At 44.8% G+C, this 16,655-nt stretch overlaps 25 non-coding genes across 25 annotated transcripts; all 25 read right to left on the bottom strand.

Moving 5' to 3' along the window:
- Positions 1-444: 444 nt before the first annotated feature.
- Trnah-gug (transfer RNA histidin (anticodon GUG)) lies at positions 445-516 on the bottom strand. Its single transcript has one exon. It is a non-coding gene; the product is annotated as a tRNA-His (tRNA).
- A 547-nt stretch (positions 517-1,063) lies between these two features.
- Positions 1,064-1,135, bottom strand: Trnah-gug (transfer RNA histidin (anticodon GUG)). Its single transcript has one exon. It is a non-coding gene; the product is annotated as a tRNA-His (tRNA).
- Positions 1,136-1,686: 551 nt separating this feature from the next.
- Trnah-gug (transfer RNA histidin (anticodon GUG)) lies at positions 1,687-1,758 on the bottom strand. Its single transcript has one exon. It is a non-coding gene; the product is annotated as a tRNA-His (tRNA).
- A 1,170-nt stretch (positions 1,759-2,928) lies between these two features.
- Positions 2,929-3,000, bottom strand: Trnah-gug (transfer RNA histidin (anticodon GUG)). The gene has a single exon. It is a non-coding gene; the product is annotated as a tRNA-His (tRNA).
- Positions 3,001-3,719: 719 nt separating this feature from the next.
- On the bottom strand, positions 3,720-3,791 carry Trnah-gug (transfer RNA histidin (anticodon GUG)). Its single transcript has one exon. It is a non-coding gene; the product is annotated as a tRNA-His (tRNA).
- A 551-nt stretch (positions 3,792-4,342) lies between these two features.
- On the bottom strand, positions 4,343-4,414 carry Trnah-gug (transfer RNA histidin (anticodon GUG)). The gene has a single exon. It is a non-coding gene; the product is annotated as a tRNA-His (tRNA).
- Positions 4,415-4,961: 547 nt separating this feature from the next.
- On the bottom strand, positions 4,962-5,033 carry Trnah-gug (transfer RNA histidin (anticodon GUG)). Its single transcript has one exon. It is a non-coding gene; the product is annotated as a tRNA-His (tRNA).
- A 551-nt stretch (positions 5,034-5,584) lies between these two features.
- Trnah-gug (transfer RNA histidin (anticodon GUG)) lies at positions 5,585-5,656 on the bottom strand. Its single transcript has one exon. It is a non-coding gene; the product is annotated as a tRNA-His (tRNA).
- A 547-nt stretch (positions 5,657-6,203) lies between these two features.
- On the bottom strand, positions 6,204-6,275 carry Trnah-gug (transfer RNA histidin (anticodon GUG)). Its single transcript has one exon. It is a non-coding gene; the product is annotated as a tRNA-His (tRNA).
- Positions 6,276-6,827: 552 nt separating this feature from the next.
- On the bottom strand, positions 6,828-6,899 carry Trnah-gug (transfer RNA histidin (anticodon GUG)). The gene has a single exon. It is a non-coding gene; the product is annotated as a tRNA-His (tRNA).
- A 547-nt stretch (positions 6,900-7,446) lies between these two features.
- Trnah-gug (transfer RNA histidin (anticodon GUG)) lies at positions 7,447-7,518 on the bottom strand. The gene has a single exon. It is a non-coding gene; the product is annotated as a tRNA-His (tRNA).
- A 552-nt stretch (positions 7,519-8,070) lies between these two features.
- Positions 8,071-8,142, bottom strand: Trnah-gug (transfer RNA histidin (anticodon GUG)). Its single transcript has one exon. It is a non-coding gene; the product is annotated as a tRNA-His (tRNA).
- A 547-nt stretch (positions 8,143-8,689) lies between these two features.
- Trnah-gug (transfer RNA histidin (anticodon GUG)) lies at positions 8,690-8,761 on the bottom strand. The gene has a single exon. It is a non-coding gene; the product is annotated as a tRNA-His (tRNA).
- Positions 8,762-9,313: 552 nt separating this feature from the next.
- Positions 9,314-9,385, bottom strand: Trnah-gug (transfer RNA histidin (anticodon GUG)). Its single transcript has one exon. It is a non-coding gene; the product is annotated as a tRNA-His (tRNA).
- A 547-nt stretch (positions 9,386-9,932) lies between these two features.
- Positions 9,933-10,004, bottom strand: Trnah-gug (transfer RNA histidin (anticodon GUG)). Its single transcript has one exon. It is a non-coding gene; the product is annotated as a tRNA-His (tRNA).
- A 552-nt stretch (positions 10,005-10,556) lies between these two features.
- Positions 10,557-10,628, bottom strand: Trnah-gug (transfer RNA histidin (anticodon GUG)). The gene has a single exon. It is a non-coding gene; the product is annotated as a tRNA-His (tRNA).
- Positions 10,629-11,175: 547 nt separating this feature from the next.
- On the bottom strand, positions 11,176-11,247 carry Trnah-gug (transfer RNA histidin (anticodon GUG)). Its single transcript has one exon. It is a non-coding gene; the product is annotated as a tRNA-His (tRNA).
- Positions 11,248-11,799: 552 nt separating this feature from the next.
- Positions 11,800-11,871, bottom strand: Trnah-gug (transfer RNA histidin (anticodon GUG)). Its single transcript has one exon. It is a non-coding gene; the product is annotated as a tRNA-His (tRNA).
- Positions 11,872-12,418: 547 nt separating this feature from the next.
- Trnah-gug (transfer RNA histidin (anticodon GUG)) lies at positions 12,419-12,490 on the bottom strand. Its single transcript has one exon. It is a non-coding gene; the product is annotated as a tRNA-His (tRNA).
- A 552-nt stretch (positions 12,491-13,042) lies between these two features.
- Positions 13,043-13,114, bottom strand: Trnah-gug (transfer RNA histidin (anticodon GUG)). Its single transcript has one exon. It is a non-coding gene; the product is annotated as a tRNA-His (tRNA).
- Positions 13,115-13,661: 547 nt separating this feature from the next.
- Trnah-gug (transfer RNA histidin (anticodon GUG)) lies at positions 13,662-13,733 on the bottom strand. The gene has a single exon. It is a non-coding gene; the product is annotated as a tRNA-His (tRNA).
- A 552-nt stretch (positions 13,734-14,285) lies between these two features.
- On the bottom strand, positions 14,286-14,357 carry Trnah-gug (transfer RNA histidin (anticodon GUG)). The gene has a single exon. It is a non-coding gene; the product is annotated as a tRNA-His (tRNA).
- A 547-nt stretch (positions 14,358-14,904) lies between these two features.
- Positions 14,905-14,976, bottom strand: Trnah-gug (transfer RNA histidin (anticodon GUG)). The gene has a single exon. It is a non-coding gene; the product is annotated as a tRNA-His (tRNA).
- Positions 14,977-15,528: 552 nt separating this feature from the next.
- Positions 15,529-15,600, bottom strand: Trnah-gug (transfer RNA histidin (anticodon GUG)). The gene has a single exon. It is a non-coding gene; the product is annotated as a tRNA-His (tRNA).
- Positions 15,601-16,147: 547 nt separating this feature from the next.
- On the bottom strand, positions 16,148-16,219 carry Trnah-gug (transfer RNA histidin (anticodon GUG)). The gene has a single exon. It is a non-coding gene; the product is annotated as a tRNA-His (tRNA).
- Between the last annotated feature and the right edge of the window lie 436 nt (positions 16,220-16,655).

Raw genomic sequence — 16,655 nt, 5'->3', positions numbered from 1 at the left:
ATGAGAAATCAAACAAAAATAACTGAGTTGTCCTCATTTCCAAAGTCACTTTACTACTCCAACAGTACTAGTGAAAAAATGAGGGTTAGGGTGAGGGATACAGTGAGGGTTAGGACTGCTGCAAGGAGTCTGGGCTAGGGTTGGAGTCAGAGTGAGGGCTGGGCTTAGGATCAGGGCTAGGCTTACACTCCGACACTGTTAAGGTATGGGGCTAGGGTTAAACGTAGAGTTAGGACCAGGGTTTGGACTAGGGGTAGGGTGCGGGTTGGGGTTAGGGTTAGATGTCCCCAATCTTAGCCAAAACATGTCCACTAAAATACTGTGGCGGAATGATCAGAATTCTTTTCTGCACTAGTTTGAAATGGGCCGACTTCTGCATGTAGCTGTTGTAACTTCGGTCATTAAAAAGAAAGAATGCTGATATCCCAAAATGAAAAGTGTAGATGCCGTGACCAGGATTCGAACCTGGGTTCTTGCGGCCACAACGCAAAGTCCTAACCACTAGACGATCACGGCTGTTCTACCAGCTGAAAGGGCCGGGGATTTATACACATTTTCAGCCTTTTCCTTCCTACGATCAGCCATTAAACACATCGCTTTGTCACAGTATAATGTTGATGACGCCCTCTAAAAACAGCTGGAAGTCCCACACAAGTCAGTGAGCAAAGTGTTTCTGCCATTTACTAATGACATCAGCAATGTACTTGATGATAAGAGTAACTTTCAGCCATAGTATGAAGGATATGAAGGCGCTCAAATGAAATCAAAGAGTAAGTTGCTGTAGAAGATGGACAAGTTTCCCTGCATGACATGAAAGTTTGAGAAGGAGGTGAAGGACTTAGGCAGCTACATCAGCTACACGTGGGCCATAAAACGTAGTAAAACTAGGTGCCTCTATAATCAGTGTAGCAAGTGGATGGCTGTAGAAAATGGCTTCATTTTGAAAACTTCTGCAGTTGAGACGCAAAAACATTTGAGCAAAGGCTACGTCCTAGTGGGCGACAGGAAAGACAAGCGTCTGGGAAAATGCAGAGAATTTCACCTTGCAAAAGTTGGGGTAACATGCCGTGACCCGGATTCGAACCGGGGTTCTTGCGGCCACAACGCAAAGTCCTAACCACTAGACGATCACGGCTACATCTCACCCTCTTATCAGAAAGACATTTTTCGTGCTGTAGTGACTGGCACTTAATTTCTTTTCACTCTTACCGGAATATGTTGGGGTACAATATTTTAGGCCTGATGAGAAATCAAACAAAAATAACTGAGTTGTCCTCATTTCCAAAGTCACTTTACTACTCCAACAGTACTAGTGAAAAAATGAGGGTTAGGGTGAGGGATACAGTGAGGGTTAGGACTGCTGCAAGGAGTCTGGGCTAGGGTTGGAGTCAGAGTGAGGGCTGGGCTTAGGATCAGGGCTAGGCTTACACTCCGACACTGTTAAGGTATGGGGCTAGGGTTAAACGTAGAGTTAGGACCAGGGTTTGGACTAGGGGTAGGGTGCGGGTTGGGGTTAGGGTTAGATGTCCCCAATCTTAGCCAAAACATGTCCACTAAAATACTGTGGCGGAATGATCAGAATTCTTTTCTGCACTAGTTTGAAATGGGCCGACTTCTGCATGTAGCTGTTGTAACTTCGGTCATTAAAAAGAAAGAATGCTGATATCCCAAAATGAAAAGTGTAGATGCCGTGACCAGGATTCGAACCTGGGTTCTTGCGGCCACAACGCAAAGTCCTAACCACTAGACGATCACGGCTGTTCTACCAGCTGAAAGGGCCGGGGATTTATACACATTTTCAGCCTTTTCCTTCCTACGATCAGCCATTAAACACATCGCTTTGTCACAGTATAATGTTGATGACGCCCTCTAAAAACAGCTGGAAGTCCCACACAAGTCAGTGAGCAAAGTGTTTCTGCCATTTACTAATGACATCAGCAATGTACTTGATGATAAGAGTAACTTTCAGCCATAGTATGAAGGATATGAAGGCGCTCAAATGAAATCAAAGAGTAAGTTGCTGTAGAAGATGGACAAGTTTCCCTGCATGACATGAAAGTTTGAGAAGGAGGTGAAGGACTTAGGCAGCTACATCAGCTACACGTGGGCCATAAAACGTAGTAAAACTAGGTGCCTCTATAATCAGTGTAGCAAGTGGATGGCTGTAGAAAATGGCTTCATTTTGAAAGCTTCTGCAGTTGAGACGCAAAAACATTTGAGCAAAGGCTACGTCCTAGTGGGCGACAGGAAAGACAAGCGTCTGGGAAAATGCAGAGAATTTCACCTTGCAAAAGTTGGGGTAACATGCCGTGACTCGGATTCGAACCGGGGTTCTTGCGGCCACAACGCAAAGTCCTAACCACAAGAGGATCACGGCTACATCTCACCCTCTTATCAGAAAGACATTTTTCGTGCTGTAGTGACTGGCACTTAATTTCTTTTCACTCTTACCGGAATATGTTGGGGTACAATATTTTAGGCCTGATGAGAAATCAAACAAAAATAACTGAGTTGTCCTCATTTCCAAAGTCACTTTACTACTCCAACAGTACTAGTGAAAAAATGAGGGTTAGGGTGAGGGATACAGTGAGGGTTAGGACTGCTGCAAGGAGTCTGGGCTAGGGTTGGAGTCAGAGTGAGGGCTGGGCTTAGGATCAGGGCTAGGCTTACACTCCGACACTGTTAAGGTATGGGGCTAGGGTTAAACGTAGAGTTAGGACCAGGGTTTGGACTAGGGGTAGGGTGCGGGTTGGGGTTAGGGTTAGATGTCCCCAATCTTAGCCAAAACATGTCCACTAAAATACTGTGGCGGAATGATCAGAATTCTTTTCTGCAGTAGTTTGAAATGGGCCGACTTCTGCATGTAGCTGTTGTAACTTCGGTCATTAAAAAGAAAGAATGCTGATATCCCAAAATGAAAAGTGTAGATGCCGTGACCAGGATTCGAACCTGGGTTCTTGCGGCCACAACGCAAAGTCCTAACCACTAGACGATCACGGCTGTTCTACCAGCTGAAAGGGCCGGGGATTTATACACATTTTCAGCCTTTTCCTTCCTACGATCAGCCATTAAACACATCGCTTTGTCACAGTATAATGTTGATGACGCCCTCTAAAAACAGCTGGAAGTCCCACACAAGTCAGTGAGCAAAGTGTTTCTGCCATTTACTAATGACATCAGCAATGTACTTGATGATAAGAGTAACTTTCAGCCATAGTATGAAGGATATGAAGGCGCTCAAATGAAATCAAAGAGTAAGTTGCTGTAGAAGATGGACAAGTTTCCCTGCATGACATGAAAGTTTGAGAAGGAGGTGAAGGACTTAGGCAGCTACATCAGCTACACGTGGGCCATAAAACGTAGTAAAACTAGGTGCCTCTATAATCAGTGTAGCAAGTGGATGGCTGTAGAAAATGGCTTCATTTTAAACTGTTTGAGAGGCATTCTAGAAGTTTCTGAGATAAAGATGACAAGAATTTTTATGGATGATCAACTTCTTTATTGCAAAACGGTATAAGAATCTATACCGAAACGTCGCTACCCGGCAATAAAGAAGTTGATCATCCATAAAAACTCTTGTCATCTTTGGCTTCATTTTGAAAGCTTCTGCAGTTGAGACGCAAAAACATTTGAGCAAAGGCTACGTCCTAGTGGGCGACAGGAAAGACAAGCGTCTGGGAAAATGCAGAGAATTTCACCTTGCAAAAGTTGGGGTAACATGCCGTGACCCGGATTCGAACCGGGGTTCTTGCGGCCACAACGCAAAGTCCTAACCACTAGACGATCACGGCTACATCTCACCCTCTTATCAGAAAGACATTTTTCGTGCTGTAGTGACTGGCACTTAATTTCTTTTCACTCTTACCGGAATATGTTGGGGTACAATATTTTAGGCCTCATGAGAAATCAAACAAAAATAACTGAGTTGTCCTCATTTCCAAAGTCACTTTACTACTCCAACAGTACTAGTGAAAAAATGAGGGTTAGGGTGAGGGATACAGTGAGGGTTAGGACTGCTGCAAGGAGTCTGGGCTAGGGTTGGAGTCAGAGTGAGGGCTGGGCTTAGGATCAGGGCTAGGCTTACACTCCGACACTGTTAAGGTATGGGGCTAGGGTTAAACGTAGAGTTAGGACCAGGGTTTGGACTAGGGGTAGGGTGCGGGTTGGGGTTAGGGTTAGATGTCCCCAATCTTAGCCAAAACATGTCCACTAAAATACTGTGGCGGAATGATCAGAATTCTTTTCTGCAGTAGTTTGAAATGGGCCGACTTCTGCATGTAGCTGTTGTAACTTCGGTCATTAAAAAGAAAGAATGCTGATATCCCAAAATGAAAAGTGTAGATGCCGTGACCAGGATTCGAACCTGGGTTCTTGCGGCCACAACGCAAAGTCCTAACCACTAGACGATCACGGCTGTTCTACCAGCTGAAAGGGCCGGGGATTTATACACATTTTCAGCCTTTTCCTTCCTACGATCAGCCATTAAACACATCGCTTTGTCACAGTATAATGTTGATGACGCCCTCTAAAAACAGCTGGAAGTCCCACACAAGTCAGTGAGCAAAGTGTTTCCGCCATTTACTAGTGACATCAGCAATGTACTTGATGATAAGAGTAACTTTCAGCCATAGTATGAAGGATATGAAGGCGCTCAAATGAAATCAAAGAGTAAGTTGCTGTAGAAGATGGACAAGTTTCCCTGCATGACATGAAAGTTTGAGAAGGAGGTGAAGGACTTAGGCAGCTACATCAGCTACACGTGGGCCATAAAACGTAGTAAAACTAGGTGCCTCTATAATCAGTGTAGCAAGTGGATGGCTGTAGAAAATGGCTTCATTTTGAAAGCTTCTGCAGTTGAGACGCAAAAACATTTGAGCAAAGGCTACGTCCTAGTGGGCGACAGGAAAGACAAGCGTCTGGGAAAATGCAGAGAATTTCACCTTGCAAAAGTTGGGGTAGCATGCCGTGACCCGGATTCGAACCGGGGTTCTTGCGGCCACAACGCAAAGTCCTAACCACTAGACGATCACGGCTACATCTCACCCTCTTATCAGAAAGACATTTTTCGTGCTGTAGTGACTGGCACTTAATTTCTTTTCACTCTTACCGGAATATGTTGGGGTACAATATTTTAGGCCTGATGAGAAATCAAACAAAAATAACTGAGTTGTCCTCATTTCCAAAGTCACTTTACTACTCCAACAGTACTAGTGAAAAAATGAGGGTTAGGGTGAGGGATACAGTGAGGGTTAGGACTGCTGCAAGGAGTCTGGGCTAGGGTTGGAGTCAGAGTGAGGGCTGGGCTTAGGATCAGGGCTAGGCTTACACTCCGACACTGTTAAGGTATGGGGCTAGGGTTAAACGTAGAGTTAGGACCAGGGTTTGGACTAGGGGTAGGGTGCGGGTTGGGGTTAGGGTTAGATGTCCCCAATCTTAGCCAAAACATGTCCACTAAAATACTGTGGCGGAATGATCAGAATTCTTTTCTGCAGTAGTTTGAAATGGGCCGACTTCTGCATGTAGCTGTTGTAACTTCGGTCATTAAAAAGAAAGAATGCTGATATCCCAAAATGAAAAGTGTAGATGCCGTGACCAGGATTCGAACCTGGGTTCTTGCGGCCACAACGCAAAGTCCTAACCACTAGACGATCACGGCTGTTCTACCAGCTGAAAGGGCCGGGGATTTATACACATTTTCAGCCTTTTCCTTCCTACGATCAGCCATTAAACACATCGCTTTGTCACAGTATAATGTTGATGACGCCCTCTAAAAACAGCTGGAAGTCCCACACAAGTCAGTGAGCAAAGTGTTTCTGCCATTTACTAATGACATCAGCAATGTACTTGATGATAAGAGTAACTTTCAGCCATAGTATGAAGGATATGAAGGCGCTCAAATGAAATCAAAGAGTAAGTTGCTGTAGAAGATGGACAAGTTTCCCTGCATGACATGAAAGTTTGAGAAGGAGGTGAAGGACTTAGGCAGCTACATCAGCTACACGTGGGCCATAAAACGTAGTAAAACTAGGTGCCTCTATAATCAGTGTAGCAAGTGGATGGCTGTAGAAAATGGCTTCATTTTGAAAACTTCTGCAGTTGAGACGCAAAAACATTTGAGCAAAGGCTACGTCCTAGTGGGCGACAGGAAAGACAAGCGTCTGGGAAAATGCAGAGAATTTCACCTTGCAAAAGTTGGGGTAACATGCCGTGACCCGGATTCGAACCGGGGTTCTTGCGGCCACAACGCAAAGTCCTAACCACTAGAGGATCACGGCTACATCTCACCCTCTTATCAGAAAGACATTTTTCGTGCTGTAGTGACTGGCACTTAATTTCTTTTCACTCTTACCGGAATATGTTGGGGTACAATATTTTAGGACTCATGAGAAATCAAACAAAAATGACTGAGTTGTCCTCATTTCCAAAGTCACTTTACTACTCCAACAGTACTAGTTAAAAAAATGAGGGTTAGGGTGAGGGATACAGTGAGGGTTAGGACTGTTGCAAGGAGTCTGGGCTAGGGTTGGAGTCAGAGTGAGGGCTGGGCTTAGGATCAGGGCTAGGCTTACACTCCGACACTGTTAACGTATGGGGCTAGGGTTAAACGTAGAGTTAGGACCAAGGTTTGGATTAGGGGTAGGGTACGGGTTGGGGTTAGGGTTAGATGTCCCCAATCTTAGCCAAAACATGTCCACTAAAATACTGTGGCGGAATGATCAGAATTCTTTTCTGCAGTAGTTTGAAATGGGCCGACTTCTGCATGTAGCTGTTGTAACTTCGGTCATTAAAAAGAAAGAATGCTGATATCCCAAAATGAAAAGTGTAGATGCCGTGACCAGGATTCGAACCTGGGTTCTTGCGGCCACAACGCAAAGTCCTAACCACTAGACGATCACGGCTGTTCTACCACCTGAAAGGGCCGGGGATTTATACACATTTTCAGCCTTTTCCTTCCTACGATCAGCCATTAAACACATCGCTTTGTCACAGTATAATGTTGATGACGCCCTCTAAAAACAGCTGGAAGTCCCACACAAGTCAGTGAGCAAAGTGTTTCCGCCATTTACTAATGACATCAGCAATGTACTTGATGATAAGAGTAACTTTCAGCCATAGTATGAAGGATATGAAGGCGCTCAAATGAAATCAAAGAGTAAGTTGCTGTAGAAGATGGACAAGTTTCCCTGCATGACATGAACGTTTGAGAAGGAGGTGAAGGACTTAGGCAGCTACATCAGCTACACGTGGGCCATAAAACGTAGTAAAACTAGGTGCCTCTATAATCAGTGTAGCAAGTGGATGGCTGTAGAAAATGGCTTCATTTTGAAAACTTCTGCAGTTGAGACGCAAAAACATTTGAGCAAAGGCTACGTCCTAGTGGGCGACAGGAAAGACAAGCGTCTGGGAAAATGCAGAGAATTTCACCTTGCAAAAGTTGGGGTAACATGCCGTGACCCGGATTCGAACCGGGGTTCTTGCGGCCACAACGCAAAGTCCTAACCACTAGAGGATCACGGCTACATCTCACCCTCTTATCAGAAAGACATTTTTCGTGCTGTAGTGACTGGCACTTAATTTCTTTTCACTCTTACCGGAATATGTTGGGGTACAATATTTTAGGACTCATGAGAAATCAAACAAAAATGACTGAGTTGTCCTCATTTCCAAAGTCACTTTACTACTCCAACAGTACTAGTTAAAAAAATGAGGGTTAGGGTGAGGGATACAGTGAGGGTTAGGACTGCTGCAAGGAGTCTGGGCTAGGGTTGGAGTCAGAGTGAGGGCTGGGCTTAGGATCAGGGCTAGGCTTACACTCCGACACTGTTAAGGTATGGGGCTAGGGTTAAACGTAGAGTTAGGACCAGGGTTTGGACTAGGGGTAGGGTGCGGGTTGGGGTTAGGGTTAGATGTCCCCAATCTTAGCCAAAACATGTCCACTAAAATACTGTGGCGGAATGATCAGAATTCTTTTCTGCAGTAGTTTGAAATGGGCCGACTTCTGCATGTAGCTGTTGTAACTTCGGTCATTAAAAAGAAAGAATGCTGATATCCCAAAATGAAAAGTGTAGATGCCGTGACCAGGATTCGAACCTGGGTTCTTGCGGCCACAACGCAAAGTCCTAACCACTAGACGATCACGGCTGTTCTACCAGCTGAAAGGGCCGGGGATTTATACACATTTTCAGCCTTTTCCTTCCTACGATCAGCCATTAAACACATCGCTTTGTCACAGTATAATGTTGATGACGCCCTCTAAAAACAGCTGGAAGTCCCACACAAGTCAGTGAGCAAAGTGTTTCTGCCATTTACTAATGACATCAGCAATGTACTTGATGATAAGAGTAACTTTCAGCCATAGTATGAAGGATATGAAGGCGCTCAAATGAAATCAAAGAGTAAGTTGCTGTAGAAGATGGACAAGTTTCCCTGCATGACATGAAAGTTTGAGAAGGAGGTGAAGGACTTAGGCAGCTACATCAGCTACACGTGGGCCATAAAACGTAGTAAAACTAGGTGCCTCTATAATCAGTGTAGCAAGTGGATGGCTGTAGAAAATGGCTTCATTTTGAAAACTTCTGCAGTTGAGACGCAAAAACATTTGAGCAAAGGCTACGTCCTAGTGGGCGACAGGAAAGACAAGCGTCTGGGAAAATGCAGAGAATTTCACCTTGCAAAAGTTGGGGTAACATGCCGTGACCCGGATTCGAACCGGGGTTCTTGCGGCCACAACGCAAAGTCCTAACCACTAGAGGATCACGGCTACATCTCACCCTCTTATCAGAAAGACATTTTTCGTGCTGTAGTGACTGGCACTTAATTTCTTTTCACTCTTACCGGAATATGTTGGGGTACAATATTTTAGGACTCATGAGAAATCAAACAAAAATGACTGAGTTGTCCTCATTTCCAAAGTCACTTTACTACTCCAACAGTACTAGTTAAAAAAATGAGGGTTAGGGTGAGGGATACAGTGAGGGTTAGGACTGTTGCAAGGAGTCTGGGCTAGGGTTGGAGTCAGAGTGAGGGCTGGGCTTAGGATCAGGGCTAGGCTTACACTCCGACACTGTTAACGTATGGGGCTAGGGTTAAACGTAGAGTTAGGACCAAGGTTTGGATTTGGGGTAGGGTACGGGTTGGGGTTAGGGTTAGATGTCCCCAATCTTAGCCAAAACATGTCCACTAAAATACTGTGGCGGAATGATCAGAATTCTTTTCTGCAGTAGTTTGAAATGGGCCGACTTCTGCATGTAGCTGTTGTAACTTCGGTCATTAAAAAGAAAGAATGCTGATATCCCAAAATGAAAAGTGTAGATGCCGTGACCAGGATTCGAACCTGGGTTCTTGCGGCCACAACGCAAAGTCCTAACCACTAGACGATCACGGCTGTTCTACCACCTGAAAGGGCCGGGGATTTATACACATTTTCAGCCTTTTCCTTCCTACGATCAGCCATTAAACACATCGCTTTGTCACAGTATAATGTTGATGACGCCCTCTAAAAACAGCTGGAAGTCCCACACAAGTCAGTGAGCAAAGTGTTTCCGCCATTTACTAATGACATCAGCAATGTACTTGATGATAAGAGTAACTTTCAGCCATAGTATGAAGGATATGAAGGCGCTCAAATGAAATCAAAGAGTAAGTTGCTGTAGAAGATGGACAAGTTTCCCTGCATGACATGAACGTTTGAGAAGGAGGTGAAGGACTTAGGCAGCTACATCAGCTACACGTGGGCCATAAAACGTAGTAAAACTAGGTGCCTCTATAATCAGTGTAGCAAGTGGATGGCTGTAGAAAATGGCTTCATTTTGAAAACTTCTGCAGTTGAGACGCAAAAACATTTGAGCAAAGGCTACGTCCTAGTGGGCGACAGGAAAGACAAGCGTCTGGGAAAATGCAGAGAATTTCACCTTGCAAAAGTTGGGGTAACATGCCGTGACCCGGATTCGAACCGGGGTTCTTGCGGCCACAACGCAAAGTCCTAACCACTAGAGGATCACGGCTACATCTCACCCTCTTATCAGAAAGACATTTTTCGTGCTGTAGTGACTGGCACTTAATTTCTTTTCACTCTTACCGGAATATGTTGGGGTACAATATTTTAGGACTCATGAGAAATCAAACAAAAATGACTGAGTTGTCCTCATTTCCAAAGTCACTTTACTACTCCAACAGTACTAGTTAAAAAAATGAGGGTTAGGGTGAGGGATACAGTGAGGGTTAGGACTGCTGCAAGGAGTCTGGGCTAGGGTTGGAGTCAGAGTGAGGGCTGGGCTTAGGATCAGGGCTAGGCTTACACTCCGACACTGTTAAGGTATGGGGCTAGGGTTAAACGTAGAGTTAGGACCAGGGTTTGGATTAGGGGTAGGGTACGGGTTGGGGTTAGGGTTAGATGTCCCCAATCTTAGCCAAAACATGTCCACTAAAATACTGTGGCGGAATGATCAGAATTCTTTTCTGCAGTAGTTTGAAATGGGCCGACTTCTGCATGTAGCTGTTGTAACTTCGGTCATTAAAAAGAAAGAATGCTGATATCCCAAAATGAAAAGTGTAGATGCCGTGACCAGGATTCGAACCTGGGTTCTTGCGGCCACAACGCAAAGTCCTAACCACTAGACGATCACGGCTGTTCTACCACCTGAAAGGGCCGGGGATTTATACACATTTTCAGCCTTTTCCTTCCTACGATCAGCCTTTAAACACATGGCTTTGTCACAGTATAATGTTGATGACGCCCTCTAAAAACAGCTGGAAGTCCCACACAAGTCAGTGAGCAAAGTGTTTCCGCCATTTACTAATGACATCAGCAATGTACTTGATGATAAGAGTAACTTTCAGCCATAGTATGAAGGATATGAAGGCGCTCAAATGAAATCAAAGAGTAAGTTGCTGTAGAAGATGGACAAGTTTCCCTGCATGACATGAACGTTTGAGAAGGAGGTGAAGGACTTAGGCAGCTACATCAGCTACACGTGGGCCATAAAACGTAGTAAAACTAGGTGCCTCTATAATCAGTGTAGCAAGTGGATGGCTGTAGAAAATGGCTTCATTTTGAAAACTTCTGCAGTTGAGACGCAAAAACATTTGAGCAAAGGCTACGTCCTAGTGGGCGACAGGAAAGACAAGCGTCTGGGAAAATGCAGAGAATTTCACCTTGCAAAAGTTGGGGTAACATGCCGTGACCCGGATTCGAACCGGGGTTCTTGCGGCCACAACGCAAAGTCCTAACCACTAGAGGATCACGGCTACATCTCACCCTCTTATCAGAAAGACATTTTTCGTGCTGTAGTGACTGGCACTTAATTTCTTTTCACTCTTACCGGAATATGTTGGGGTACAATATTTTAGGACTCATGAGAAATCAAACAAAAATGACTGAGTTGTCCTCATTTCCAAAGTCACTTTACTACTCCAACAGTACTAGTTAAAAAAATGAGGGTTAGGGTGAGGGATACAGTGAGGGTTAGGACTGTTGCAAGGAGTCTGGGCTAGGGTTGGAGTCAGAGTGAGGGCTGGGCTTAGGATCAGGGCTAGGCTTACACTCCGACACTGTTAAGGTATGGGGCTAGGGTTAAACGTAGAGTTAGGACCAGGGTTTGGATTAGGGGTAGGGTACGGGTTGGGGTTAGGGTTAGATGTCCCCAATCTTAGCCAAAACATGTCCACTAAAATACTGTGGCGGAATGATCAGAATTCTTTTCTGCACTAGTTTGAAATGGGCCGACTTCTGCATGTAGCTGTTGTAACTTCGGTCATTAAAAAGAAAGAATGCTGATATCCCAAAATGAAAAGTGTAGATGCCGTGACCAGGATTCGAACCTGGGTTCTTGCGGCCACAACGCAAAGTCCTAACCACTAGACGATCACGGCTGTTCTACCAGCTGAAAGGGCCGGGGATTTATACACATTTTCAGCCTTTTCCTTCCTACGATCAGCCATTAAACACATCGCTTTGTCACAGTATAATGTTGATGACGCCCTCTAAAAGCAGCTTGAAGTCCCACACAAGTCAGTGAGCAAAGTGTTTCTGCCATTTACTAATGACATCAGCAATGTACTTGATGATAAGAGTAACTTTCAGCCATAGTATGAAGGATATGAAGGCGCTCAAATGAAATCAAAGAGTAAGTTGCTGTAGAAGATGGACAAGTTTCCCTGCATGACATGAAAGTTTGAGAAGGAGGTGAAGGACTTAGGCAGCTACATCAGCTACACGTGGGTCATAAAACGTAGTAAAACTAGGTGCCTCTATAGTCAGTGTAGCAAGTGGATGGCTGTAGAAAATGGCTTCATTTTGAAAACTTCTGCAGTTGAGACGCAAAAACATTTGAGCAAAGGCTACGTCCTAGTGGGCGACAGAAAAGACAAGCGTCTGGGAAAATGCAGAGAATTTCACCTTGCAAAAGTTGTGGTAACATGCCGTGACCCGGATTCGAACCGGGGTTCTTGCGGCCACAACGTAAAGTCCTAACCACTAGACGATCACGGCTACATCTCACCCTCTTACCAGAAAGACATTTTTCGTGCTGTAGTGACTGGCACTTAATTTCTTTTCACTCTTACCGGAATATGTTGGGGTACAATATTTTAGGCCTCATGAGAAATCAAACAAAAATGACTGAGTTGTCCTCATTTCCAAAGTCACTTTACTACTCCAACAGTACTAGTTAAAAAAATGAGGGTTAGGGTGAGGGATACAGTGAGGGTTAGGACTGTTGCAAGGAGTCTGGGCTAGGGTTGGAGTCAGAGTGAGGGCTGGGCTTAGGATCAGGGCTAGGCTTACACTCCGACACTGTTAAGGTATGGGGCTAGGGTTAAACGTAGAGTTAGGACCAGGGTTTGGATTAGGGGTAGGGTACGGGTTGGGGTTAGGGTTAGATGTCCCCAATCTTAGCCAAAACATGTCCACTAAAATACTGTGGCGGAATGATCAGAATTCTTTTCTGCAGTAGTTTGAAATGGGCCGACTTCTGCATGTAGCTGTTGTAACTTCGGTCATTAAAAAGAAAGAATGCTGATATCCCAAAATGAAAAGTGTAGATGCCGTGACCAGGATTCGAACCTGGGTTCTTGCGGCCACAACGCAAAGTCCTAACCACTAGACGATCACGGCTGTTCTACCAGCTGAAAGGGCCGGGGATTTATACACATTTTCAGCCTTTTCCTTCCTACGATCAGCCATTAAACACATCGCTTTGTCACAGTATAATGTTGATGACGCCCTCTAAAAGCAGCTTGAAGTCCCACACAAGTCAGTGAGCAAAGTGTTTCTGCCATTTACTAATGACATCAGCAATGTACTTGATGATAAGAGTAACTTTCAGCCATAGTATGAAGGATATGAAGGCGCTCAAATGAAATCAAAGAGTAAGTTGCTGTAGAAGATGGACAAGTTTCCCTGCATGACATGAAAGTTTGAGAAGGAGGTGAAGGACTTAGGCAGCTACATCAGCTACACGTGGGTCATAAAACGTAGTAAAACTAGGTGCCTCTATAGTCAGTGTAGCAAGTGGATGGCTGTAGAAAATGGCTTCATTTTGAAAACTTCTGCAGTTGAGACGCAAAAACATTTGAGCAAAGGCTACGTCCTAGTGGGCGACAGAAAAGACAAGCGTCTGGGAAAATGCAGAGAATTTCACCTTGCAAAAGTTGTGGTAACATGCCGTGACCCGGATTCGAACCGGGGTTCTTGCGGCCACAACGTAAAGTCCTAACCACTAGACGATCACGGCTACATCTCACCCTCTTACCAGAAAGACATTTTTCGTGCTGTAGTGACTGGCACTTAATTTCTTTTCACTCTTACCGGAATATGTTGGGGTACAATATTTTAGGCCTCATGAGAAATCAAACAAAAATGACTGAGTTGTCCTCATTTCCAAAGTCACTTTACTACTCCAACAGTACTAGTTAAAAAAATGAGGGTTATGGTGAGGGATACAGTGAGGGTTAGGACTGTTGCAAGGAGTCTGGGCTAGGGTTGGAGTCAGAGTGAGGGCTGGGCTTAGGATCAGGGCTAGGCTTACACTCCGACACTGTTAAGGTATGGGGCTAGGGTTAAACGTAGAGTTAGGACCAGGGTTTGGATTAGGGGTAGGGTTCGGGTTGGGGTTAGGGTTAGATGTCCCCAATCTTAGCCAAAACATGTCCACTAAAATACTGTGGCGGAATGATCAGAACTCTTTTCTGCAGTAGTTTGAAATGGGCCGACTTCTGCATGTAGCTGTTGTAACTTCGGTCATTAAAAAGAAAGAATGCTGATATCCCAAAATGAAAAGTGTAGATGCCGTGACCAGGATTCGAACCTGGGTTCTTGCGGCCACAACGCAAAGTCCTAACCACTAGACGATCACGGCTGTTCTACCAGCTGAAAGGGCCGGGGATTTATACACATTTTCAGCCTTTTCCTTCCTACGATCAGCCATTAAACACATCGCTTTGTCACAGTATAATGTTGATGACGCCCTCTAAAAGCAGCTTGAAGTCCCACACAAGTCAGTGAGCAAAGTGTTTCTGCCATTTACTAATGACATCAGCAATGTACTTGATGATAAGAGTAACTTTCAGCCATAGTATGAAGGATATGAAGGCGCTCAAATGAAATCAAAGAGTAAGTTGCTGTAGAAGATGGACAAGTTTCCCTGCATGACATGAAAGTTTGAGAAGGAGGTGAAGGACTTAGGCAGCTACATCAGCTACACGTGGGTCATAAAACGTAGTAAAACTAGGTGCCTCTATAGTCAGTGTAGCAAGTGGATGGCTGTAGAAAATGGCTTCATTTTGAAAACTTCTGCAGTTGAGACGCAAAAACATTTGAGCAAAGGCTACGTCCTAGTGGGCGACAGAAAAGACAAGCGTCTGGGAAAATGCAGAGAATTTCACCTTGCAAAAGTTGGGGTAACATGCCGTGACCCGGATTCGAACCGGGGTTCTTGCGGCCACAACGTAAAGTCCTAACCACTAGACGATCACGGCTACATCTCACCCTCTTACCAGAAAGACATTTTTCGTGCTGTAGTGACTGGCACTTAATTTCTTTTCACTCTTACCGGAATATGTTGGGGTACAATATTTTAGGCCTCATGAGAAATCAAACAAAAATAACTGAGTTGTCCTCATTTCCAAAGTCACTTTACTACTCCAACAGTACTAGTGAAAAAAATGAGGGTTAGGGTGAGGGATACAGTGAGGGTTAGGACTGTTGCAAGGAGTCTGGGCTAGGGTTGGAGTCAGAGTGAGGGCTGGGCTTAGGATCAGGGCTAGGCTTACACTCCGACACTGTTAAGGTATGGGGCTAGGGTTAAACGTAGAGTTAGGACCAGGGTTTGGACTAGGGGTAGGGTGCGGGTTGAGGTTAGGGTTAGATGTCCCCAATCTTAGCCAAAACATGTCCACTAAAATACTGTGGCGGAATGATCAGAATTCTTTTCTGCAGTAGTTTGAAATGGGCCGACTTCTGCATGTAGCTGTTGTAACTTCGGTCATTAAAAAGAAAGAATGCTGATATCCCAAAATGAAAAGTGTAGATGCCGTGACCAGGATTCGAACCTGGGTTCTTGCGGCCACAACGCAAAGTCCTAACCACTAGACGATCACGGCTGTTCTACCACCTGAAAGGGCCGGGGATTTATACACATTTTCAGCCTTTTCCTTCCTACGATCAGCCATTAAACACATCGCTTTGTCACAGTATAATGTTGATGACGCCCTCTAAAAACAGCTGGAAGTCCCACACAAGTCAGTGAGCAAAGTGTTTCCGCCATTTACTAATGACATCAGCAATGTACTTGATGATAAGAGTAACTTTCAGCCATAGTATGAAGGATATGAAGGCGCTCAAATGAAATCAAAGAGTAAGTTGCTGTAGAAGATGGACAAGTTTCCCTGCATGACATGAAAGTTTGAGAAGGAGGTGAAGGACTTAGGCAGCTACATCAGCTACACGTGGGCCATAAAACGTAGTAAAACTAGGTGCCTCTATAGTCAGTGTAGCAAGTGGATGGCTGTAGAAAATGGCTTCATTTTGAAAACTTCTGCAGTTGAGACGCAAAAACATTTGAGCAAAGGCTACGTCCTAGTGGGCGACAGGAAAGACAAGCGTCTGGGAAAATGCAGAGAATTTCACCTTGCAAAAGTTGGGGTAACATGCCGTGACCCGGATTCGAACCGGGGTTCTTGCGGCCACAACGCAAAGTCCTAACCACTAGACGATCACGGCTACATCTCACCCTCTTACCAGAAAGACATTTTTCGTGCTGTAGTGACTGGCACTTAATTTCTTTTCACTCTTACCGGAATATGTTGGGGTACAATATTTTAGGCCTCATGAGAAATCAAACAAAAATAACTGAGTTGTCCTCATTTCCAAAGTCACTTTACTACTCCAACAGTACTAGTGAAAAAAAATGAGGGTTAGGGTGAGGGATACAGTGAGGGTTAGGACTGTTGCAAGGAGTCTGGGCTAGGGTTGGAGTCAGAGTGAGGGCTGGGCTTAGGATCAGGGCTAGGCTTACACTCCGACACTGTTAAGGCATAGGGCTAGGGTTAAACGTAGAGTTAGGACCAGGGTTTGGACTAGGGGTAGGGTGCGGGTTGAGGTTAGGGTTAGATGTCCCCAATCTTAGCCAAAACATGTCCACTAAAATACTGTGGCG

Source organism: Haliotis asinina, chromosome 1, assembly GCF_037392515.1.
Source record: "Haliotis asinina isolate JCU_RB_2024 chromosome 1, JCU_Hal_asi_v2, whole genome shotgun sequence".
Classification (NCBI taxonomy): domain Eukaryota; kingdom Metazoa; phylum Mollusca; class Gastropoda; order Lepetellida; family Haliotidae; genus Haliotis; species Haliotis asinina.
The sequence above is the reverse complement of the archived record's forward strand: the minus strand, read 5'-3'. Positions and strand labels throughout refer to the sequence as shown.